This window comes from Zalophus californianus, chromosome 3 (assembly GCF_009762305.2).
Source record: "Zalophus californianus isolate mZalCal1 chromosome 3, mZalCal1.pri.v2, whole genome shotgun sequence".
NCBI classification, from domain to species: Eukaryota; Metazoa; Chordata; class Mammalia; order Carnivora; family Otariidae; genus Zalophus; species Zalophus californianus.
In genome coordinates, this window is record NC_045597.1 from 112,703,669 (window position 1) to 112,731,128 (window position 27,460).

Sequence of the window (27,460 nt, forward strand, 5' to 3'; positions counted from 1 at the left end):
AAATTAAATTATTGTATTTACAAATATAACAAATTTCATTATTGTCCCCAAATCCCCCATAAAACTGTTGGACATTGCATCCCATTTTCCAGCCATTTACAGAAACTTCGTATGGGATGCTGCATGGATACAGCATAGATACCAGGTTTGCCATGAGACTTTCTCTGGCTAATGAAATGTAAGGAGATTTGACAGAATGATTTAAGAGCCATATTGTTTCACAGCGATCTTTCAATCTGGAACCCAGAATGAATATAAGCCAGAGCCACATAAAATACAAAACTGAAGAACATGTAATATGGTAAAAAAAAAATATATGTGTAAATCTGATGGTGATTTGTTACTACCACATAACCTCACAAAAGCTGACTAATGCATTAGAACAGCTTTCACTCTATCGGGTGGTATCTGGATATTTATTTTCTCCAACATGAATTTCTCCAAACTTAAGATCGTACTCTTTGCTGAATAGAGTGAACATTTCATTGAAATAGTATAATATGCACTAAATAGAAAGAATATAGCTGATTTCAGAATAACATAAAAGACTTCTCAAGGGAAAGGAATTCCATCTACTTACTTTTAAAGCATAGAATTCATTCTTCATTATTTCTGTTTATTGTCCAATTCTACTTGCCTTAAACATGGGCAAAAGTCTGAACTTACTGTGTGCTTGCTATTTACAGCTTCCCAGTGCTCTTTATGTGCTGGTTTAATTATGATTTATTTTTCCAATGACTTAGCACTGAAACACCATAGTTATCTGGATTCACCGACTTTCTTCTGCTCTCATTATTTCTATCTCACTCTATGTATAATACAGACTGTACCATGTCCTTTTCCTTTGAAACATTGAACAACTCAGTTTCACTCTGCTTCTTTCCACTGTAATCTAGTTCCTACATCTATATTCTCTCTAGTTAAAAAGACCTTGAGCACAACGAGAATGGTCATTTTCTCAATCCTTGTAGTTTCTTCTTGTCTCTCATGAATTTCCTATCACTGGGTCTCCTTTTGTTTTCCTTGCAGGAAATTAACAAACACAGTAAAAATATTTACTTAATGATTCTGCAATGGAAGATGGACTTTCAGTCAACTTGTTGCTATTGATGGCTACTGTTTTTGAAAGAGGATAAATATCACCATCTATCTGAATTTTGAATATATCACAAAACACTTAAAATAATTAGTCACTACAGAATAATATAAACAATATCTATGAATGAGAAGGCATTATTAAATAAATCAGTAGCAGACTTATTATTAAGATGGGGTGTATTACACAAGCTTAGTATCTTATTGGCAGATTCCTGCATTCAATTAATATAATTTTAATGATCCTAAATTTTCATTCTAACAAATTCTGTATGCTTTCTACTTGGCCATACGTTGCTGATACATAGCTCATTTATTGTATGTGCCAAAAAATAATGATACTCATACATTTAAAATATATATTTCTATAACAGTTTGTATAAACAATTATAAGATTATATATATTATATATGTAATATTATATATATGTATAATTAGAATTCTGGAATAGTGTAGATGAAAATGTTAAAAGTGGCTATGTTTGTGTCATAGGAAATAGTTACTTTTTATGCTTATTTATATTTTCTTTATATTTTTTACAATTCTTACTTGAAAACAAAAATGTGTATTTCTGATTTTGTATTAATACAAATTTGGTTTGTCTAAGTTTATAATGTATTTGAGGAATATTTGCTATCCCAAAATTATTTTATATAAATTTTGTGATTTACAACTCATCATCCTATTCCATGAATGTTAAAATAGAGTATGAGAAGAAAATTGAACAATTAATCCACAAACAAGTTTTCCCCCCTTACCTTGGCAAAACTGAGTTTTACCTAAATGATTATGCAAAGATACAGGCTTAGTTCACAGATTCTAAAGCCAGACTTTTGAAAAAAAGTCTCAATTGGGTAAAAACAATATTTTGCCTATAATGTACATGTTCAGTTCTAAATCAACATATTCACCACTAAATAAATTATCTTCTTTACATAAACTGTTTTTTTCTCATTAATGTCCACTGATAATTATAATTATAGGTTTTTGTCCCTCTCTCAGCTGTAGCTTTTCACTGATTTTGTCACAGAGCTACTAATAAAACTTCATCTTTTAGGTATATAAATTTTTCCAGTATTCCAAGAAGCTTAAAATTTTTTACTAATTTATTTAATTATGTTAGCAACATTGTTTTACCATCACTGTCATCTAAGAAACGTTCTGTATAAGGTATGTTTTAGTTTCCATCTACCCTTCTATTCTGGACAAGTAGAAATATTCGGGATAGGTCAGTCTCCATTCTTTGTATATCATGTTATCTCCTCAAACTGCTAATTTAAAAGAATAAGAACAATCCATCTGTATGCATTATTGATACTCATTGGATAACAGTGAGCAAAGTTTTATTTACTCTTTGAAATGATACACACTTCCTTGAGAAACACACACACACACATGCGCGCGCACACACACACACACACACACACACACACACGATCAAAAGAACAAGTCTTCCCCTGAAAATCTTATCTGATAATAAACTTTCCTAATATTTTCCTGCTAAAGATTAATAAACTTCTCTTGAAACTTATATCTAATTTATGTGACTTTAAGGGTCATGCTTTAATAACAATGATGAAACACGATTATTACTTCCTAATGCTGAAATTACAGTTTTTACATTGTAAATTTTTCCTGCTATGCGCCCTGTGGCACTAACATCTTTATCACTCCATGTGTTTCTAGTTTTAAAACCTTTACCCCTGCTGTTTGAAAAATATTTCTCATTTTCGTCCCCTATGGAGTACAGAAATCCCTAAAGGCAAAGCCATTAGTGATTTCTCTGCCTTTCCCCAAACACGTATTATGATCACCAGTGCTGCTCCCACTGCCTCATTGGCTTTTGGTAAAGTATGCAAATGAGATGTTCAAAATACACACTTTTTGCAACTGTGCAAGTTCATACTGATTTATAAAATGGGCAGGCTATTAAAGTGACTGAAAATGTCAGCAAGATTTATGCATGGGTGACAAATTGTATTGGAAATGTTCATTTTTAACATGCTGCCCTGGGTTTTTTTTTTTTTTTTAAACAACCTAGATATTCCCTGTGATACATTTGTTTTAAGGCCATTTTTTTCCTCCCCAAACATACTTTTGACAGTGACTTTTTGACTGGAAAAATAAACAATGCTACTTCACAATCATACAAATTGTATTTTATCACAGAAAGCAGTACTTGGAAGATATAATAAATTTCCTTTTGACACCCATTTTCCCTATGTACCATTAGTCCACTATGGTTAAATAGTTTCCTTTTATAACAGATAACTTGAGTTGCATGCATAAATATTTCATCTAAGATATAAAATTATGTAACCATCAAGACAATTACCCAGTCACCTCTGAGGAAAATATTTTGTTTATATTAAAAATGCACAACGTAGGGAACAAAAGATAGGAGTGACAGCTGACATATATCTTCTGGAGTTTATGATCCCATCTTTGGAAAATCCCATGTTAAAAATGGTTTAGGCAATATTCATATGACACTCCTCTGTTTGTGAATTTGCTCCAGAATGCTCCAGCTCTTTCTGATGTTGAAATAGGCAACTGTAGCACTCTTACCAGTCGAAGTGTGGTCTTTGAGCAGACATCTTGCTATTTTATATCTCTGGACGACGGCCATTCATTCACTGAAGGAAGCAAAAGAATAGGAAAAATAATACTGGAGCCAATTTACGCACGTCATTTAAGAAATTAACTAGACCATCCGGGCAGACCACAAGACATGTACACACGGCAGAAATAACACAAGTAAAAATGTGATGTATCACAGTTAGAGAAGAATGGATTATAGAAATCAGATGCAGTAAATGAAGAACTGCCTATGATTAATTTTACAAAGAACATCTTATCAGCAGTATTATGTAGTTTCTTTAGTTGGAAAAGTTTTGTGTGAGAATTCTAATTCTACTTTTTATATTCAGATCAGTTTGCACCAATACTATTATTGCAACTGATTTTCCTAATTAGTTCATTAAGTTGCATAACAATTGGTTTACAACTAACAACTCTTCTTGATGTTAAAATGGTGAAAATAAAATTGATTTAAAGCCTACTTCTGATCATTCATTCTTATACATTCATATGTCCTGGTGTTTGATGAAGCTCTCCTTACATGACTGCCAGCCTCTCTGCCCTGTTTTCACTTAAGTGTCATGGCTATGTTCTTGCTTATTAAAAAGGGTTAGTGTTATGCATTGTACTGAAAAAATCCGAACACTCTTAAAAGGAAAAAGAAGCAACGAAAAAACATCTGCTTTTCATCAAGGGGTGCCATCTTATAGCTTATACGAAAACGGAAGTTTGAAGAGAAAACAATAGGAGTTATGAATAAGCTAAGATTTCTATAGGTGAAGATGCAGCTAGAAAAGACTGGAGAAATTGTTTTACTTACTTTTTTGCTGTTGTTTTTACCTAAAAACTTTAATTTATCACTTAAATAAAATAAATACCATGTGTAAGATATTCTTTGTTCACATATTTTCTGTTTAAAAGAAATACATATTTTATATTGATTTTGAAATAACCTTGTAACAATATTTTCCTCTAGATTTTTAACTTTGCTTCTATAACTGTTGGGGCCATCAGTCTCCTCACAACAGTAAGAGTTTGCCTTCAAGTTATCATCAAGAAGCACACTTTCCTGACTGACAGTCATTCCCACAGAAACATCTTTACCCCAGAGGATACAAGTGGAAACATTCAAAGAAGAACAGAGCATACGTTTAAGAACATCTGGTACAACAACAAGAAAATCTGTCTATGAGACAAGCAAAGTCCATCTCCTTTCTTGGCCCCTGCATTGAGATGCATCAGAGGAGTAATTTACTACAAGTGGTTCAATCAGGAATTTAACTCAGAAAGTCTAGGGTTAACTTAAAAGATAAAAAAAAGAACACATATACTTGCTTATATAGTAAATAGAATATGTAATGTAATGTAAATAGAATGACATAGATAATGTCTGTAATGTAATGTAAATATAATGTAATGTAAATAGAATGACATAGATATAATGTTTAAAAAAACAGTATTTTGAAATCTCATTTGATTTTGTCATCATCCTTGTAATGTAAATAGAATGACATAGATATAATGTTTAAAAAAACAGTATTTTGAAATCTCATTTGATTTTGTCATCATCCTTAAAGATTAAATAAAATTGAATTAAAACTCCATAATGCATGTTGATGAATATAAGTGGGGCCTTTACTTTGCATTCAGAGTCCAGAGTGCTAACCATTACACGATGGAACTTTACTGGCATTCAAATGGCTAAATACATCTTCTATACAATTGGAAATGTCACTACACAAATGTGTTGACTTTCCCCACCAGACAGCTCATGATTTATTTCTCTAGTAATAACTCCTTAGCAGCAGATCAAAAATAGACTGGGTTAGTTGAAGAAACATTAATTGAGCATCTAATAAATTTTAGATAATTGAGGTAAGCTGTAGGAGTACAATGATTGAAAAGGCATGTTTCCCACCTGTGAGGGGGTAAAGTATAATGACAATGGATAGAGGGACTAGACTATCACTTAAGATAGAGTTCCACTGCCAATAGAGTCGTTTATTGGGGGTGGAAGGAATGGGGATGCTACCAAGAGTTAGAAATTTGGTGTTATCCTTTTCTCAATGAAGGGTAGTCTCTTGCATAAATTGATGAATCTCAAATGCGAAAATCTATTTTACTTAAACTATTTCTATGTTTTAAAATATACAAGCCTTATACAACCTATCCACAAACAATACAGGCAAACTTTTAATTTCTCCAAAAATAATTCCTAGATAAACAGGCCTTTTAACTAAGTCCTCTCCCACCCCACTTAGATCATTCTCATTTATCTTTTGAAATCTCAGCCTTGATGTTATTGGACAGTAAAAAGGCTGCAATGGGACCCCTGTCAAAAGACAATTTTCTTCCTTGAATGATAAGCAATGGAACATGTAAGAACAAAAAGCCAACTGATTAATGGCATGCAATTCATCTACAATTATCTTGCCCATGTTACACAGTCATTGTATAGATTGGACTAGATCATTAAATTATGTGACAGCAATCAGCCATCTAACTTTAAAAGAGGTGGGAAGAGCCAATTTAAAAACTTAATATCTCAGGATGATACAGTAGCCTGAGAAAACCAGCCAATTTAGAGAAAATTACCATATGTACCAACCAGAATGATAGATGTGAGCCTTAGTTAAGCATTTGTCCCTGTGCTGATGATGTTTAGGATTCAGTAAAGAACTCTGCGCTCCTTCAATATGTGTTTAAGCAGGGTGGTGATCCAGGGCAGTAAACACTTAGAAAAGTGAAATACAGACTTTAGGAGGAAATACGTTTTCCTGGTAACATTCCACTCTCTGTAAATTTACTGGAAATTTGGAACCATGTTCTGAGATGTGAAGATCAAGCTTCTACTGTGTTCTTCTATGTTTAATACTCAGTTGTGCCTCACATGTATTGCATCTTTATTTGATATACTTATGTATTAGATATGCATTCTATAAAACCCGAGGCATGAGGTTCTCATTCAAAATGGGATTGAGGACTTTAAATAACAATGGAAAGGTCCAATGTGAATTACTCCCATAATTATAATGTAACTAGTATTGCAGTCAGAAGATATGAAAGTAGCCAAGTGAAATGTTAGGAAAGTAAAACATATGTATCCCTGTCTCATTCTTTTAGTTAAACATTATTGAAAGCATAATTTGTGCAAAACGGTAGCAGGCACAAGGGACCCAAGGAAATTGGGACCTAAAAGATCTCAGAATCCAGTGGGGTGAGAGAGTCTATAATTACATTTGACTTGGACAAATGCTATACTAAGGGGAAGAGCATACTGGGAGCAACATGATGGGAGAGAGCACACTGCAGGGAAATCTAGCACAGGTCATCATCACAAAGAACGACATCATGACATCATATCAGAGTTTAATGAAGCCAATTAGGAGTTCTCTTAAATTAATAGAGAATAATTTTCAATGCATACTGTCTTAGTCAGCTCAGACTGCCATAACAACACTGGGTGGTTTAAAGAACAGAATTTATCTTTTACAGTTCTAGAGGCTGGGAAGTCCAACATCAAAGTGCTGGCTCATTTGGTTCCCTGGTGAGGGCCCTCTTTCTGGCTTGCAAATGGCCAGCTTCTCACTGTGTCCTCATATACATCTTCTTATAAGGGGCCCCACCCTCATGACCTGGTCTAATTACCTCCCAAAGACCCCATCTCCATCATACTGGCAGTTAGGGCTTTGACACAGGAATTTCAGGTAGACACATTCAGTCCATAACACATATTCATCTCACACAAACCTGTTGTGTTTTTATTCAATATCTATGATAATTTCCTTATATGTAAAGTGACTACTTTTCCTTTGCTTCAGATATACACTTGATTCTATGTTGAATGCTTATCGTCAAATCATGACACTGAATTAATGGATATCAGGGAAGTTTTCTGAGCAGTGTTAAGGGTTAGCAAGTATTTCATTTCCCGTAACTGCACAACATAACCAAGATCATCTGGATTGATGGACAATTTCTGCCCTCTCCTTGTGAAAATCAAGTTGATTATATGGCCCAATTGTGGATGTGGTGTTAGTGGGAACTGAGCAAATGTGACTTTTAATGATATTATTTTATTTTGAATCACTCTGACACTGTGAAGGAATCATATGCTGATTTTTTTCTCCTTTATAATGAGAAGAAAATCTTCTTTGTAGAACTTCTATCTTTCGAGCATAAGTAGTTGGTAACTACTTCAAAATCATGGCTACTCTTTTTTCTGAAACTCGAAGAACTCCAAATCCAGATGACAGATACATATGAACATAACCCTATAAATTTCAGGATGGTTCTTATTTGGTGCTGCATGGTAGGAACATTTGAGGTCACATATTTTTGTTTTTGTTACTTTATTAAAGCCTGTCCATCTTTATGTAGATGCTCTCATGAAATAACTTTTTAAAATTAATTAATTAACTTATTTATTTATTTTTAAAGATTTTACTTATTTACTTGAGAGAAATGTGTGAGTGAGCAGGGGGAGGAGCAGAGGGAGAGGGATAAGCAGACTCTGCGCTGAGCACAGAGATCAACATGGGGCTGGATCCCAGGCCCCAGAGATCATGACCTGAGCTGAAATCAAGAGTGGAATGCTTAACTCTCTGAGCCACCCAGGTGCCCCTATTTTTTAATGTATTTATTTGAGACAGAGAGAGAGAGAGAGAGAGAGAAAGCATGTACAGGGGAGGGAAAGGGACAAGCAGACTCTGTGCTGAGTGTGGAGCCAAGGATACAGGGCTGGATCCCACAACCCCAAGATCATGACCTGAGCCCAAACTAAGAGTCAGATGCTTAGACTGGGCCACCGAGGCACCCCATAATGAAATAACTTTTAAATGATCCATGAGACTGTAAGCCTAACATTCTTCCATTTATACCTACTGCTTTTTAATGAATTAAATCAGGTGAATTTTTAGCCTAATGATAATACTGATAATAACAGTAATAACATCGTTCACAATGTATTGAAACTTTAAACCATGTGTCAACTATTCTTCTAAGTGTATCACATGAATCCTTTCCCTTTGTCCTAGCAATAATCTTATTTATTCCACTGAGGCAGAAAGAGCTAAGCAATTTCCATGAGATCATAAAAGTAAAAAGAGGAAAGGGTATGGATTGAACACAGGTAATCTGACACCATAGATAATTCCCAATAATCATTCCCATAGTAGTTGGTAACTGACTCAAAATCACAATTGCTCATTTTCTTTCTTTTTTTAAGATTTTATTTATTTAAGAAAGAGACAGAGATAGCGAGAGAGAGCATGAGCAGGGAAGGGAGGGAGAAGCAGGCTCCCCACTCAGCAGGGAGCTCAATGCAGGGCTCGATCCTAGGACCCCAGGATCATGTCCTGAGCCGAAGGCAGACACTTAACCGACTGAGCCACCCAGGCACCCACAGTTGCTCATTTTCTTAAAACTGAAAAAAATCAAAGCCTAGAAAACAGACTAAATAAATACAGTATGAAAATAAATTTATGACTCTCTCGATGATTCTCAAGACATCACACCAAGCCTAAAGCCTTTAGAGTTCCGGGAACCCTCTTTAAGAAAAAAGGCACACAATTATGAATACATAAATATTTATTTAGAATGAAAAAGCACACCAAAATAACATTTTTTTTAAATGTTGAATATGGTAAATAACACAAAATCTTGAAAAATATTACTTCTACCAATTGACTTCTGGCCCATCTCTGTAATATATTTCCCCTATATTTTGGGTTGGTACTTTCTTTAATCATCTTTTTACATAACTATAACTTCTTAATTATTCTAATTTTTATACATGAAGAGAGAATTAAATTTTTCCTCTATGATATTTGACTTTTTTTTTTTAAATAGCAGTTTAGAAAAGTTACTTTCAGGATCACAACTCATTAGTGGTAGGAGCATGTGAACTTCTAGGGCTGTTGTCAAATTTGGGGAAATTTCTGTCAGATTTTTGTTAATATGAGCTGTAGATTTTGGGGAAAAAAATGTCCATGGAATAGCTTCTGATTTTGGAGATTCTGAACCCTGTTTCTCTTCTACTACCTATATTATTTCGGGGTCAGGTAAGCACAACGCTTGATCATTTTGCAGTGTCACCTCTGAGTGTACACCCTTTAGGTTCTGAGGCATGCAGAGTGGACACAGTGGAAGAAGAGCATATCTGGTGGCATTTCTATACCAGGATGACTAGGAGAAACCAAACACAGAAGAAAAGAATAGCAGCAACTCTCTGCAACCAAACACGGAAGAAAGATTTAGCAAAACAAAATACAGAATGGCAAGATAACATAAATTTCATATGAACAACAGATCATGTTTGTTGGACATACACTAAAAACTTAATCTGTTGTTATTCTAAAATTCAAGTTTAACTAGTGTCCTGAATTGTATCTTGCAACCCTACAGAAACACATCTTTGAAACACAAACATAACCCACTAAACCCCAATTAATGTATCTTCAATCAAACTTCCCCAGAGCAAGATCCCCAAATGGCCTATTTCACCACCACTGGATAAAAGGGAAGTACAATGGAGAGGACCTCAGAGAAGGGATAGACAGCAATTTTAACAAATAAGAGTTAAAATACCCTACTTTTGTAATGTTTTGACCATGTATGCAAATAAATGGCCACACAGCATATTGTCCATGCCACTATTAGTAACAGGAATTCCTGCAAGTGAAGAGCCCTAAACGCTGCCCTAATAGGATTTGAGGTTAAACTGCCTCAGTTCACTGGATCTATTTAAAAACAACACTACTGGCCCAAGGCCAAGCACTGTGACTATGCCCCAAAACTTCCAAAAAGTTCTACCAACTCAGCCTGTGAATTCTGAATTCCTTACTCTCTGAACATTCATATATTCATATTGTAACACATTACTTCACGCTTATTTGTTTAAAATTAAAAGCCTGGTTATTTTCTCTTTCTCACCTAGGTTTCTCTATCATCTATCTATCTATCTATCATCTATCTATCTATCTATCTATCTATCTATCTATCTATCATCTATCCATCGTGGTTTTTTTTCACAACTAGATTTTAAATTCCTCCAAAGCATTGTGAAGGTTTCCCTCCTGCCCTCATTTTTTATGTTTCCTACAGTTACTTGAATAAAAAATTTCAGTGGTAAGAAAGAAAGAAAAAATTAGTACAAGAATATATTGTGCTGGGGTGACTGGGTGGCTCAGTTGGTTAAGCGACTGCCTTCAGCTCAGGTCATGATCCTGGAATCCTGGGATCGAGTCCCACATCGGACTCCCCGCTTGGCATAGTGTCTGCTTCTCCCTCTGACCCTCCCCCCTCTCATGCTCTCGCTGTCTCATTCTTTCTCTCTCAAACAAATAAATAAAATCTTTAAAAAAAAAGAATATATTGTGCTGTTTTTGTATAATTAGAAAGTAGCATAATTTACAAGATATGGCTTCTTGTTTAGGCAACCTGCTGGATATCTCTTCAGTGTGTGAGATAAGCCCACTGGCATGTGATCTTGGAGAAAAGGGAAATATAAAGAGAGAATTGAATAATTCTAGATCATCATAGGAGAAGAATATCTCTACAAACATCTAAGGACAGAAAGGGAGTAAGGGTGAAGGAAAATGTACAGAAGAATTGATTGAGAATGAAGAGCCCAAGTTTTATGTGAAGAGGCCAGAGTTATAAAAAGAGATATAATCAGTGAGATGTTTTCCAAGATAGTAAACTGTACTATATTTCTAGGTATCACAATGAATAATATTGGATTTTAAGGATATTTTATCACTTCACTAAGTTCTTATAACTCTTTCCTACTAAACATTCTTTAGTCAACGTCAAGTGCACATGGTAAATTTGAGTTGGTGGTACTTTGGAAGAATTATTGAGCACGGGTAGTCTATTATAGGGAAAGGTAGATCATTAAAATAGGAAGAACTGGATTTTATTGTAAAGGTGCTACATTCTCTGAAGTAGAATAGATTTTGGACTAGCAAGGTGATTACAAGGCCCATAGTAATCCATAGGAAAACTGATTGAAACTGTATAGTATCTGAAATTCTGATCTAGAACCATAGTTTCTGCATATTTTTCAAATGGGCACAATTGATCAATACATGCTCACTGACATAGCAAATGTCCATTCTCTCTTCCACCTGCTGACCCTCTACCACACATTTCAAATTGTGTGTCTTTTGTCTCTCTTACCTCAGTTAGTTTGGTAAAGCAGGAAGAAAAAGGTCTTTGCTAGCTGTATACCACTTTAGGCAGTGTCTACCTCACAGTGCATTCTATTCCCAACCCTGTTGAGTATCTCTTGTTTCTTCACTGCCCTTTATTTATAGAACTTTCAGCTACATGCCCAACACAGGTAAAATGTCAGGCAATGTAAACCATATTTCCCTGCAGCCCTTTGACCATAACATTATAAAGAAAGCACCGTTAATTTATCATGTCCTCCTTGAGTGCCCACAGCTGTTTCACTTAGCAGAGCCCAGGATCCTTCTGTAGAGGGCTTGGAAAATGTGACAAGACTATAAAATGAGAGGGTTGCATCGGGCGATAGCTAAGAATCATTCCAGCTCTAGAATTCTGTGTTTCTGTGACTCCATCCTCCACAGATAAATGTTCACTGGGTGCAGAAGGAAATGGCCACGCTTTACTAGTATTCTCTATTAAGGGCAAGACCATTTGGCAATTTACATAATTAGTGGCAAAATATTTTCAACCTAAGCTCTGATATATGGTATGTTACAATATTCTAAAGCTGAAATGAATTAGTTTTTTAAAAGTCAATTGTGATATTTAGTATCTATGCTCTTTCTTGAGAATTTCTAATTGATGAGGTAAGGGCTAGGATAAAGATGTGTGGAGGGGTTTCTTAAAGCATTATGTGACACCCAGCGAAAAAGAACTTGAAAAGAATAAATATCTTTCTAAGAGTAATTTTATATTTATTGCACTTCATTTAACAAATTATTGCAGGAAACACATAGACAGCATTTTCCCAGTAAAATTATTATACTTAAATGAACTTTTGACAATGTATTAATTACAAGGACATGACCACATTTATTCTGCTGATCCAGTAATTACACGCATTAAAGAAATATTTATCCACAAACCATGCAGTGTACTTCAAAACAGCATTTATTGCCAAATTACATTTCCTGGATATCTGTGCCCTATTTCCAGTTACTAGCAATTTTTTTTTTAATTTTAAGAAGAAGAGAGAAGTGAAGAGAAATTTGAAAAATACTGTATAAATAAATGCTTACTGATGTGAAAAGATTAAAATGTAGATCTTTTTAATCATACACCTCAGAAAAATAATTGTGAGACACCTTAATTCATGTGTTTCAGATAGAAGGAGGATAACAACAATCATAATATTTCAAGTTCCTTCTTTTTTCCTTGCCTATTTGTAGTAATAAATAAAAACATAACACATTTTAAGAAAAATATGACTTCACACAATAGGAGGAAAATTAATATAGATGACATCCGTCTTAAAGATGCAATATGTAATTTGAAGAAGAGCTTGAAAACTTTTATGAAATATTGGCAATTGTTTACAATACAATCAGAATCGTTCTACCCCTGTAGCAATCCAGATACAAACATGTTCACTTTCACTTTGTGTTCTTTTTTTTTAAACATAAATATTGGCTTTTTTTTAAAGATTTTATTTATTTGACAGAGAGAGACACAGCAAGAGAGGGAACACAAGCAGGGGGAGTGGGAGAGGGAGAAGCAGGCCTCCCATGGAGCAGGGAGCCCGATGTGGGGCTCAATCCCAGGACCCTGGGATCATGACCTGAGCCAAAGGCAGATGCTTAATGACTGAGCCACCCAGGTGCCCCAAATATTGGCTTTTTATTAAAAGGAAAGTCCATTTAGATACGCTGACCACACATTGATATAGTCTCTGTTCAGTTTAACTCATCTTTTTGAGTAATCATAATATTGTAGGTTCTATGCTAAATAACAAAGACACAAAGATTAATTAGCAGGTTAAAAATTAAGAGGAAGCAGAATCAATACATTGCTAAGCCTTTTCACCGTTTTTATCTTTCAAGTTTTTATTTAAATTATAGCTAGTTAACAAATAGTGTAATATTAGTTTCAGGAGTAGAATTCAGTTACATAGAACACCCATCACCCATTTAGTCCATCCCTCTGCCCACCTCCCCTTCATCAACCCTCAGTTTGTTCTCTATAGTTAAGAGTGTCTTATGGTTTGACTCCCTCTCTTCCCCCCCCCCTTTTTTTTCTTCCCCTGTATTCATCTGTTTTGTTTCTTAAATTCCACATATGAGTGAAATCATATGGTATTTGTCATTCTCTGACTGACTTATTTCACTTAGCATAATACACTCTAACTCCATCTAGCCCCCAAATATATAAAGTAATTAATAACGAACATAAACAATAATACAATAATATTAGAGGACTTTAACACCCCACTTACATCAATGGACAGATCATCTAAGCAGAAAATCAACAAGGAAACAATGGCTTTGAATGACACACTGGACCAGATGAACTTAACAGATATATTCAGAACATTTCATCCTAAAGCAGCAGAATACACATTCTTTTTGAGTGCACGAGGGAGATTCTCCAGAATAGATCACATACTGGGTCACAAACTAGGCCTCAATAAATACAAAAAGACTGAGATCATACCATGTGTATTTTCCAACTACAACACTATGAAACTTGAAGTCAACCACAAGAAAATCTTGGAAAAACCACAAATACATGGAGGTTAAAGAACATCCTACTAAAGAATGAAGGTTAGGGTGCCTGGGTGGCTCAGATGGTTAAGCATCTGCCTTCAGCTCAGGTCATGATCCCAGGGTCCCAGGATCACGTCCTGCATCGGGCTCCCTGCTTCTTGGGAGCCTGCTTCTCCCTCTGCCTCTCTCTCTCTCTCTCTCTCTCTCTCTCTGTCTCTCATGAATAAATAAATAAAATCTTTAAAAAAAAAAAAGAATAAATGGGTTAACCAGGAAATTAAAGAAAATTTTTAAAAAACTATGTGGAAACAAATGAAAATGCAAACACAATGGTCCAAAACCTTTGGGATGCAGCAAAGGCGGTCCTAGGAGGGAAGTATATAGCAATACAGGCATACCTCAAGAAGAAAGAAAAACCTCAAATATACATACTAACCTTACACCCAAAGGAGGTAAAAAAGAACAGCAAATGAAGCCTAAAGCCAGCAAAAGAAGGGAAATAATAAAGATTAGAGCAGAAATAAATGATATGAAAACAAAAAACCTAGTAGAACAGATCAATAAAATTAGGAGCTGGTTCTTTGAAAGTATTAATAAAACTGATACACCCATAGCCAGACTTACAAAAAGAAAAGAGAAAGGACCCAAATAAAATCATGAATGAGAGAGTAGAGATCACAACCAACACCACAGAAATACAAAAAAATTATAAGAGAATCTTATGAAAAATTATATACCAACAAATTGGGCAATCTGGAAGAAATGGATAAATTCCTAAAAACATACACACTACCTAAACTGAAATAAGAAAAAATAGAAAATTTGAACAGACTGATATCCAGCAAAGAAATTGAATCAGTAATAAAAAATCTCCCAACAAAAGTCCAGGGTCAGATGGCTTCCCAGGGGAATTCTACCAAACATTTAAAGAAGAATTAATACCATTCTTCTCAAACTGTCCCAAAAAATAGAAATGGAAGGAAAGCCTCCAAACTCCTTCAATGAGGTCAGCATTACCTTGACTCTAAAAACCAAAGACCCCCACTAAATAGGAGAATTACAGGCCAATATCCCTGATGAAAATGGATGCAAATTTCTCAACAAAATACTAGCAATTCAAATCCAACGGTATATTCAAATAAGTATTCACCATAATCAAGTGGGATTTATTCTTGTGCTGCAAGTGTGGTTCAATATTCACAAATCAAGTAGTGTGATACACCACATTAATAAAAGAAAGGATAAGAACCATCTGATCCTCTTGATAGATGCAGAAAAAGCTTTTGACAAAGTACTGCATACATTCTTGATAAAAACCCTCAGCATCATAAAGGCCATATATGAAACTCCCACAGCTAATATCATCCTCAATGGGGAAAAAACAAAACAAAACAAAACAAAACAAAAAAAAACAGAGTTTTTCTTTCCAGTCAGGAACAAGACAGAAAAAAACAGCTTTTTCTTTACGGTCAGGAACAAGACAGTACAGTGTCTCTCCCTTACTTGGGATGTTGTAAAGAGTAGTTGAAGGAAAGAGGGATGGATATTCCTTCCTTAAGATGCTATAGCTGGTGAGAGACATAATGCATTCTGAATTGAAGAACTAGCCCATTAAACTTAACCAAAGAGGCTGTTTTTCCCCCAATGTCATATTTTATTATGTTTACCAAATAATGGAAACATATCTCTCTATAAAGGCATCTGGAGCTCTCATAGTACATTCATCCCTCCACCTTCTGTCTATAAAAGAGCAAGAGATTTCCAAATTTTTGAGTATCCTAAACACAGCACTTAGAGATTTTAAGCCCTTGGGTATTTCACAGAAAATTGCAGAATCAACCTCAAATTTCCTATGAAAAGAAAACCCACAATCTCTTCTAGTTCCTCATTCCAGGTAAAAAAGGAGAAAATGTTATTAAAAGTTTAACACTTAGTGTGTAAATTAATAATAATAATAATAATAATAATAGTAATTAAATTAGGAAAACTAGGAAGGAAAGCCTATTTTTGAATGCCTTATTTGAGCTAACATTTTATATACATTAAGTCATATTATACTCTTAACTTCTTTTTTCATGGAGTTAATAGAAAAATACACATCTAAATATGAAGATTACAACTATTATAATATATGTCACAATCTGATTGAGTTTGAGGGGATCCTTAAAACATGAAAAATTGACATGTTTTTTTTCACAAAGTTTTAAGAAATTAAAACACATCATGAAATTCATGTGTATCCTTAATAGGCAGTGTATCTACTGATCCTAAATGCCTATATCAATTCCTAGAAGCAACCGGTACCACTTACTACTGATGAAGTAGCAGAGAGCTCTTTCTCAAATACCTATAAGAGACAGGCATGTAGTATTTTGGGTGATGGGGGTCAACATTTGCAATTACTAACCTTTGCTAAGTGCATCAGACTCTTCAATGTAAGTAAACATAACACCTTATTTGTTTGTGGTGAGATCGCATCAACACATGGCAGAAGACAAAGTACATATGAATGAGGCAGTTAAAAGGCCCATACACAGAGCAGGGTACCTCAATTCTCATTCTTTCTGCTGTGGGAACACAAGTAAAGTTGGGCTAGATGATCTCTAAATACCTTTTAGATCTCTAAATACTTGATACTTTTTAGCTCTAAATCCAATGAAGATATTTCATAAATTACAAAACACTCCTTAAATGTAAGCATGCATATTTTTTAAAAGCTAACTTGTAGATGTAAGAAACAAGAATAGTGTATGCTTTAAGTTATACAGACAATTCCTGCTATAAAATTTTAAGTATTACTCTTAACTAAAACTCAGAAGTGGGCTATTAAAAAAGTATGTCTTAAAAATATTTGTAGGCACATAATATTTTCTTGCTTTGGAGAGAGAATAAAGTAGGGGAACAAAGGAGAAAAATAAAAGGGCTATCACGTCCAGAACTCTTTCTATTAAGATTAGAATACCATTACCCGCCCCCCCAACTCTGGCCCAGCCATGCCACCACAACCACCAAATCTAATTAGAATGCCCTCATTGTATTTCTGCCTGAGCTACTATATAATCTGTTTCTACTGCTGGCAGTGATTGAGAAATAATATGAATTAAAGCACGTTAGATCAAATAGATAAATGTAGGTATGGCTAAAAAGGCAAATGAAAGATTGATATAAATTATATTCATTTATTTTTAAATGTTTCATTTTGATAACCAACTTTCTGCAAAATTATGTGTAGATGAACAGCCAGGGAAAAAGCAAGAGTTGAAAAGTTGTTTTATAGTCTATTTCTTCTTTACATAACAAATATGCATTTATTATTCCTGAGTCACAACTACTAATATTTTTGGTTTCCAAAGCACTTTGAAAAATTCAGTGACAAATGCTCAGCCTTGACTTTATATACCAAAGTCTTCACTATCTGCCTAAAATCTATTTTTGTGGGTTTTGTGGTTATAGCAATCAGGCTTCCACATCTGGCTATGTCCCAAGAGTCAGAGAATCTGGCCATTAGAAAACAAGACATCCAGCATAAAATCTTTCCTCTGTGCAATTAGATTGGAAAGATATGCTTCCCTTCAAAAAAAAAAAATTGTGTTAACTTACGGAGCTTTCAAAGTTTCCTCCTTTCTATCACTTATTTCTCATCATCCATAACAATCAAAGTGAATGTATTCCAAGAACAATAGAATTTTAAAAAGATACTGATCACTAATTATACACTACAACAACAGACACAAAGGCAAGCACATATTAATATATGTTTAAAGTATGATAAAATTTAATACCAATGCTTGAAAAAAGAAACACTATAATGGGGTGCCTGGGTGGCTCATTTAGTTGGGCTTCCGACTCTTGATTTCTGCTCAGGTCAATCTTGGGATTCTTGGGATTGTGGGATAGGTTTGTGGGGCTCTGGGTTGGGTGTGGAGCATGCTTAAGATTTTCTCTCTTCCTCTCCCTCTGCTCTTCCCCCCAGTTTGTGTGCATGCTCTCTCCCTCCCTCTCTCTCTCTAAAAAAAAAAAAAATAAATAAGTAGAAATCAAAAATAAAATCTAGAAACACTATGAAATACTGGGTATAAGTTTTATCTGAATTCCATAGCCTACACTCTACCGATTGGTAAAACTCTAAAACCAAAAACAAACAGATTTATGATTTGGGAATTCTGATCATAGGAACAAATCATGAAATGTAAATAAGAAGTTGAAATATTGGAAAGAATGATGAAAACTGTTTTTTTTCACAGTAACTTTTCTCATATCAAAAGTAACTAGTTAGGTGGTAACAGCAGGGAAAAAAAATGAAGCTAAAGTAGCAAAATTTAATAAATAAAACTATTCCCAGAATAATTTTAATAATGTTTGCATAGGACCAATATGTTTTTATAAAAAACAAGTATATTTTAGTAGAAAATAGAATCCAGATTTTTCTAAATCTTAGAAAAAATAAATATATAAAAATAACAATTCTTCTCAAGATTTATAGGTTCAATGTGATAGAAGCTATAATTTTAATGGGCCTATTTTGTGGATCTTGACAAGCTAAACCTACAATTTACATAAAAGAAAAACAAAATGTATTTGTGTATGTGTATGGGGTGATGTGTTTCAATGAAAAGAGGTATATACTCTATAAAGCTAAGGTAATTGCAACAGTGAAGTAATAAATCAAGAATCAAAAGACAAACTAGCCCTTATGGCCTAAAGAATGCTAAAGAAGCAAAGTCAGCTTAATCACATTTGAAATATGAGAAAGGTCAATGAAAATGCCAAGAATTTAGTATTAAACAAAATAGCTAGGTATTCTCCTCCCAGCTCTTCCTTTTATTAAATAAATGGACTTTGAATTCCCTAACATTAGTTTTGTGAAAAAATTTAATAATAATAATCAAGGGATAGACTTAAATAAAATAAACACTGGCATGTTTGGAGTGGTTATCTCAAGGTTGGAAGATTATAAATTGGATTATCTTTATGTTGTTCTTTACATATCCTCTTGCATTTTGCAAATGTTTTCCAATGACTATGTTTTCTTTTTATTAAACTAAGAAAGAAAGAGAGAAAGAAAGAAAGAAAAAGAAAGAAAGAAAGAAAGAAAGAAAGAAAGAAAGAAAGAAAGAAAGAAAGAAAGAAAGAAAGAAAAAGAAAAGAGAAACTACCTTGAAAAATCCCCTTTCTAAACTGTGTCACCCAGCCCAGTTGGCCATGCACTGTATAACTTACAAAGCTAGAATATCCAATGTTTTAATCCCAAAATTAAGGATTTTATTTGAAATCTTGGCCTTTGGCATATATGATCCCACATTGATATGCTGCAGGTAGTGTCCTCTCTAACAAGTTCTATAATTAGAGAAAATTTATTTAATTCTTCTGATTTCCATGTTTTCATCCTTAAAATGGTCCGATTAAGTGATAATTCATTTCTAACAGAGTATGGAGTTGCTTTTTAAATTTTTTTTCTAAAATATCTATTATTGCTATTGATAATTTGGATATTGCTGCTCATGCTATTAAAGATGATGACAATGATGAAAACTAACCTTTATTGAGCATTTACTATGGGTCAAATAGTGTTCTAAGCAATTTTACAAAATTAACTCATTTAATGAGCACAACACTTGTCTATTTTATAGATTGGAAAACTTGGCATCATTTCCTTTATGCTACTAAGTGGTAGAGCAAAGATATGATCCTAAGTCATTTTGCTCTAAAGCCCAAACTCGAGAGCAAGCCCTAATCAATGACATTGGCCCTAGGCTTGTATCAGGTTTTCTGGCTCTTATTTTATGGCACTTGCACACATAATAAAGTTAACAGAGAAACTACATTCATTGATTCACTTTCAGTGAATTACAAATACACACCCAGTTAAGTGGATTTCCTGAGTCTATTCTTTTAACTAAATTACTTAAATAGCTAAATAATTTCTAAGAATACTGGAACATTGATCACTAAGCATAATTTTAAGTTTAAATACTATTTTGCTCTTTACTTTTATATGCTATAAAGAGGCTGTAGCTTTTGTTCAGGATAATGCGAGTGTTAATATTTAACACTTTTTTTTAAGATTTTATTTATTTGACAGAGAGAGACACAGCAAGAGAGGGAACACAAGCAGGGGGAGTGGGAGAGGGAGAAGCAGGCTGCTAAAATGCTGTTACTTGCCAGACATTCTCAAGTATTTGTGCCCTGACTGTGAAATAGCAGTTATTTACATTGGTTTAAAAGTAATAATTAATAAAAGTGGTTGAAGCTATACTAACAGTAATAATGACCAAGAAATCAAACTCTGTGTGTGTGTGTGTGTGTGTGTGTGTGTGTGTGTGTGTGTGTGTGTGTGCTTTTGTTTTATACGGAGAAAGAATAATTTCATCCTAAAACTGGGCCAAAATTGGACCAAAATTCTTAAAAGTTTTAAGGATCTCAAAGAGCTTCCATTTATGGGAATTATAACTTCTGACATTTAACCTGTTAGATTTTAAAAACTGAAAAATTATTAAAATCTATATTTACTGAGGGCACCTGGGTGGCTCAGATGGTTAAGCATCTGCCTTCTGCTCAGGTCAGGATCCCAGGGTTCTGGGATCGAGTCTCGCATCAGGCTCCTTGATCCTCTCTCTCTCTCTCTCTCTGTCTCTCATGAATAAATAAGTAAAATCTTTAAAATCTATATTTACTGAATCATTGTAAATAACAATGACAAACACACTGACTGTTAACATAAAACATCTTGGTATTGTTTTGCAAATAATTTTCACCTCTCAGACTCCAGAGCAAGAACCACTATCCTCACAAGTAAAATGTCAGTTTACTTTAGACTACGAAAGAGACTAATGAAACACAAAGCTTGGAAAATGAATTTTATTTGTCTTGGTATATAATACCTACTAAGTAAAAAAGTGACAAAGATGGTAAAATTTTGTCAAAGTTCACTTAATCTTATAGGTTTACATCTTTGGTTTACTGATTAATGCCTTTGACTACTATGTGAAATGTTATCTTTTCCTGCTTTACCTAATCTGCCCCCAAAGCAATGATACCATATTTTACCAGAATACTTTCCTGTGCTTTATGTTAAATTAATTATGCCCTTGGCTATTAAGGAAAAAAATTTCCCCACTTATGGAAGATCTAGGGTTCTTTATAATCACATTACCATCCATGTTTCTTTTGTTAAATGTTTTCTTGTCAATTTGATTAAATAGGTAGCCAGGTACTCTCTTCTTCAGGCACCAATGATACTATCTTAATAAGTGTCCAAATATCTTCTGACAAATATTTTGAGTCTCTCTTCCTCAAGTCAAATCTTAAATATGGAAAAAATTAATAGTTTTGGGGGTGCCTGGGTGGCTCAGTCAGTTAAGCATCTGATTCTTGATTTCAGCTCAGCTCATGATCTCAGGAATGTGAACTCAAGCTTTGTGTCAGTCTCTGTGCTGGATGTGGAGACTGTTTAAGATTCACTATCTGCCTCTGCCTCTCCCCCCACTAAAATAGAGAAAGGAAGAAGAAAGAAAGAGAAAGAAAGAAAGAAAGAAAGAAAGAAAGAAAGAAAGAAAGAAAGAAAGAAAGAAAGAAAGAAAGAAAGAAAGAAAGAAAGAAAGAAAGAAAGGAAGGAAGGAAGGAAGGAAGGAAGGAAGGAAGGAAGGAAGGAAGGAAGGAAGGAAGGAAGAGAAAGAAAAAGAAAGAAAGAAAAGAAAGGTTAAAAATAAAAGTTTCAGCATAACTTTAATGCCTACAATTTTCTGTGAAATTTCTCAGAAAGTCCACTGAAAATTGCAAGGTTTTTGTTCTTTCACCATATAAAAAAGAGAAATGCTAACAGTAATTAAGTTTATTTGCTGTGTTACTATTGCAAGCATTATATGGGAAAGTCTGTCAAATCAGAAGAGACCAGCCATTTGCTTATGTTAAATTTGTGTATAATTGTTGTTAATATATATATTTTACAAATTGTATGTATTTCACAAATTCATAACAGTTCCCTGGAGATGTGTCAGTGTTATTGCTGGCTATACTATGTTTCACCTGCAGAAACACAAATCAAAATTCTTCTAAAATATTCTCTACCTTGAAAGAGAACCATGGGCTCCTTAGCTCTGGTATTTTGGATTACACTAATAAGTAAACCACAGCCACTAAATCTCTGTCATCTACAATGAGATCTTAATTTAGTACTTTCATGAAGGCTCTGGTAGATGCTTTAGGTTAGAGTTGTGTCTTCAAACACAACTTTTGGGAAATGATTGCATCAGACACTTCAAACTTTTAATACTTCAAGAATAAATCCTCCAAAAAAGCCTTTGGAGCTCCCATCAGCAGTAAAACTTTTACACTGTATCAGTGGACTGATGCTTTTCAGAACTCATTTTAGTACAGAAGCAGACACTGATAACCAAAGATCCACCAGATGAAGGCTCCCGTACTTAAGAGTGAACAAGCTGATGAGGGACATTTTATTGTGATTATCTGTCTGGAATACGGTTGATGTTTTAATAACATCCTTTTCTGGATATAAAAGAATACCGTTTCTCTTTCTACTTAAATGAGTTTGAACCCACAGCTATGCTTTTATAAACTAAAATTAAATATTTTAAAATTATATCTGATTCTCACTGATCTCCAGAATTTCTTACTAAATCTTCTTACTTTTTATTGCATTGGCAATATAGTTATTTATTTAGGGTCAATAGTAATCTGTCCTACATTTACCAGGACATAATTGAGAGAATCAATTGTACAACAAAGACCCTATCTGGACTTTCATATTTGAGAATTATGCTCATTGAATTTTTTCTTAAGTAGGCTCCATGCCCAGCACAAAGCCCTATGCAGGGCTTGAATTCAGGACCCTGAGACCAAGACCTGAGCTGAGATCAAGAGTCAGATGCCTAACTGACTGAGCCACCCAGGTGCCCCAGGACAAGGCACTCTTAAGAAAATAAGATTATGTTTAGAGCCAATGCCAACAAAATCCTTTCAGGGAAATTGACCTGGTACCAGGTTTACCTGGTACCTGGTCTGAAATGGACACAGACTTACAGAGCTTAAAAAAAAAAAAAGTCACTTCATGGTAAACCATGAATATTAGCAAATTCGGAGGCATTGCAAAAGGAGGCAACCATCAAAGTTTAAAGTGTAGCTGGTAAAATCTAGTGGAGTTTCTTGGGCTTAGTATTCTTGCCTTGGGAGAGTAAATTATACAGGCTTTTAAAAAATGTGAGATTCCTTATAAAAACTTCCGGAGAGAATTTATGGCTTTAGTAATCTCAATATCTTAATTTTATTACCTTAAGGAATAATCTTCGAGAGTTTACAATCAGAATAGGGGAATTGGTCAAGAAAACTTGTAAGACTTTGAAAGAGGCATAAAACATCACTGGAAATCATGCTCAGAGCACAGTTCCAGATTATGTCCAACTTTAGTTGTGTTTGAGTCATTTTATAATTTGGTAAATTGTTAAAAACAAAGAGTAATGCAAATGATTCATATCCATGCAAAGACAAACAGATTTCATCCAGTGGAGTACAATTAATTGTTGCCCTGTAGATACTGATCAGATTTACATCAATTCATAAATTCATTTCAGCACTCCTCAGCACACAAATATATACATATATGTGTGTGTATAATGTGTTCTTTGAAATCTCTTTTGAACTAGTTATATCTTACTAATTCCCCTCATTAATTAATTAGTTAAATTAAATCTTAAAGATGAAGCCATTAAAAAATAAACAGTTTTAGAGATCATTTATCCAGATGACAGTGGGAGGCAGGAGGGAATGGGGTGTATTTTCAGAAGATAAAATAATATTCGTAAAACCCCTACAGCAGGAGAGAGCAAGATCTAATTCAAGAAACTGGAAGAAGGGCAGGTACTTGGGACAAATAGTATGAGATAAGGCTGGAGAGGGTAGGCAGGATCCTAGAATGTTGAAAACTGCAGGCCTATTTAAGAATTTCTATTTTTATCTCAAAAGAAATGAGATAAATCTAGTAAAGTGCTCTAAAGTGGACATGGGGAGATAGATTTTTAGATAATTAGATTTGATTTCAAAAAGATGGCCTGTACTGGCGAAAATGGACTGGAGAGGAGACTGTTAAAGCAGGCTGCTAGTGAATAAGTGAGATATTACAGAAGCTTGGAAAAAAAGTGGTGATAGTGGAGAGAGAGAGAAATGGATTAATTTGAGAGATATTTCTAAAGAAAACAACCTAAATATCCATCAATGGATGAATGGATAAAGAAAATGTGGTACATATAAGCAATGGAATATTATTTAGCCATAGATAATGGGGGGGATAAATTGGTGGTTAAAAGATACAAACTTCCAGTTAGAAAATAAATGTCATGTGAATGTAATGTACAGTACAGTAATTATATTTAATAATACTGTGTTGTATATTTGAAAGTTGCTAAGAGAGTAGATTTTAAAAGTTCTCATAAAAAAATATTGTAACTATGTGGGATGATGGATGTTAACTAGTCTTACTATGGTAATCATTTCATAAAATGTACAAATATTGAATTAGTATGTGGTACACCTTAAATTAATATAATATTATATGTCAATGATATCTCAATAAAAAAACTAAGAATCATCCAATCATTAATTTTTCTAGTTTTGATATTAATATACTCAAATTTTCTTTATAAAATAATCCACTGATAAATGAGGAAAATTCTATAATTTCAAATATATATAAACACATGTAGATATACATTATTTAATTTACTTGTGGATGTGCATTTGATTTAATATTAGTTTGTTTGACAGTAGGGACGGGGAAAAGAGAGATAAAAAACAACTAACTAGCAAATTACCAATGACAGGAAGCATTTGTTGGCAATATTTTTTTTTACCCAATGTGGGGCTTGAACTCACAACCCTGAGATGGAGACCTGAACTGAGATCAAGAGTCAGAGGCTCAACCGACTGAGCCACCTAGGTGCCTCGCAATGGTTTTAAGAAAAACGACTGAGGCATTTACAAGATTTTCCATCAACCAGCAGAAAATATACACGTTTATTAGAATATAGAAATGATGTGAATTGTCTTAGTATTTTCTTTTTTTTAAGATTTATTTATTTGAGAAAGAGAGAGAGAGAGTGCGGGGAGGGGAGGGGCAGAGGGAGAGGGAGAAAGAAACCCAAGCAGACTCACCTCATGACCCTGAGCCAAAACCAAGAGTCCGGAACTTGACCAACTGCACCACCCAGGTGCCCCGTCTTATTATTCTCTAAGGAGTGTGTGTGTGTGAGATGTGTGGTGTGTGTGTGTGTGTGTGTGTGTGTGTGTGTGTGTGTGTGTGTGTGACAGAGAGAGAAAGCTGGGGGGAGTTGAGTGGGGATATGGTGTTGACATTAGTGGGACTTCCAGTCAGTCATGGAGATAGAAAACAGGCTCCAGTTCCCTGTAATTGAAGAAGGTGGGATTGGGAAAGTTGTACTTCTGAGTCATGAACACAGCATTACCCATCACAAAGGAGCTTGAAATAGGAATGCAGCTGGCAGCTTCACTCACCTCTACCACCAACACTTTGATTCACTATTAAAAATACTGAAGAACTCACAGATGTATTTATTTTAGAAGGATAAATACTGAGAATGATTTCATCCTCCATATTTAGAAAATATTTTCATTCCAGTTTCTATGATCTCTGAATAAGGGACAGAGATACTCTAGTATCTCGGAGTAAGGCTGGGTAGGGAGGGACAGGTAGGGGGCTACATGACCAGGCTCATAGAAATCCCTGATGTGGAGAAATGTTATATACAAGATATTAACCAGAGGGAAGGAAACATAACAAATCTACCTTGTTTGTTCTAAATATATATGAGATATTTTCATAATATTTACAAATCCACCTTGTTTGTCTTAAATGTTATAGACAATCAGACTAAATCCAAATTGAGAGATATTAGGTCTGGATTCTTGAAATATCAATGTTATTAATTTAGAAAATGCTGGGCATCAGTAAACGCAATGTGATTCTCAATTGCATCTTTGAATAAAAACAAAACAAAAAATTTGAAAATACAAAGAAACAACAAAAACTATTACAAAGGACATGATTAGATACTGGGAGGAAACTAAGTATGGGATGCATCTTAGAAAACATAATTGAATCAATGGTAAATTTCCTATTTTAATATACGTGATTATGTAGAAGAATATTCTTGTCCTGAGGAGATGCATGCTAAGGTACTTTTGGAATGACATGATAGAGTGAAAGGAAGATCCACACGGCAAAATGTTAACAACATTCTGGTGAAGAGTTCTTTAAACTTTCCTGTGGGTTTGAAATTTGTTGAGTACTAACTTGGGAAAATAAAATAATTAAAAACCCATGAGAGACTATGGACTCTGAGAAACAAACTGAGGGTTCTAGAGGGGAGGGGGGTGGGGGGATGGGTTAGCCTGGTGATGGGTATTAAAGAGGGCACATATTGAATGGAGCACTGGGTGTTATATGCAAACAATGAACCATGGAACACTACACCAAAAACGAATGATGTAATGTATGGTGATTAACATAACATAAAAAAAAATACATTATTTTTTTTTGGTGCATAGTTGTTTTTATTTTTTTATTTTTTTTTAAAGATTTTATTTATTTGAGAGAGAGAGAGAGAGCGCACATGAGAGGGGGGAGGGTCAGAGGGAGAAGCAGACTCCCTGCCGCGCAGGGAGCCCGATGCGGGACTCGATCCCGGGACTCCAGGATCATGACCTGAGCCAAAGGCAGTCGCTCAACCAACTGAGCCACCCAGGCGCCCGGTGCATAGTTGTTTTTAAATAAAGATCAGCGCCAGGTGATTTTATACAGTTTTACATACATTGTTTACTTAAAAATAAACCTGAAAGTTAGGTGCTCCTTTATAGATGAAGCAATAGAAGCTCAAGGGAAGCCAAAACTCTAATAAGTCAGTTCTACATTTCCAGACTCCAATGCCACCCGTCTGTACGCTTTTCAGAAGGAAGGCTATGAGTTGGCAATGATCCTCATGAGCATTTCCTCCACCCTCCCCAGACCCGGCTTACAGAAAGTCTTACTCAAGAATTGTACT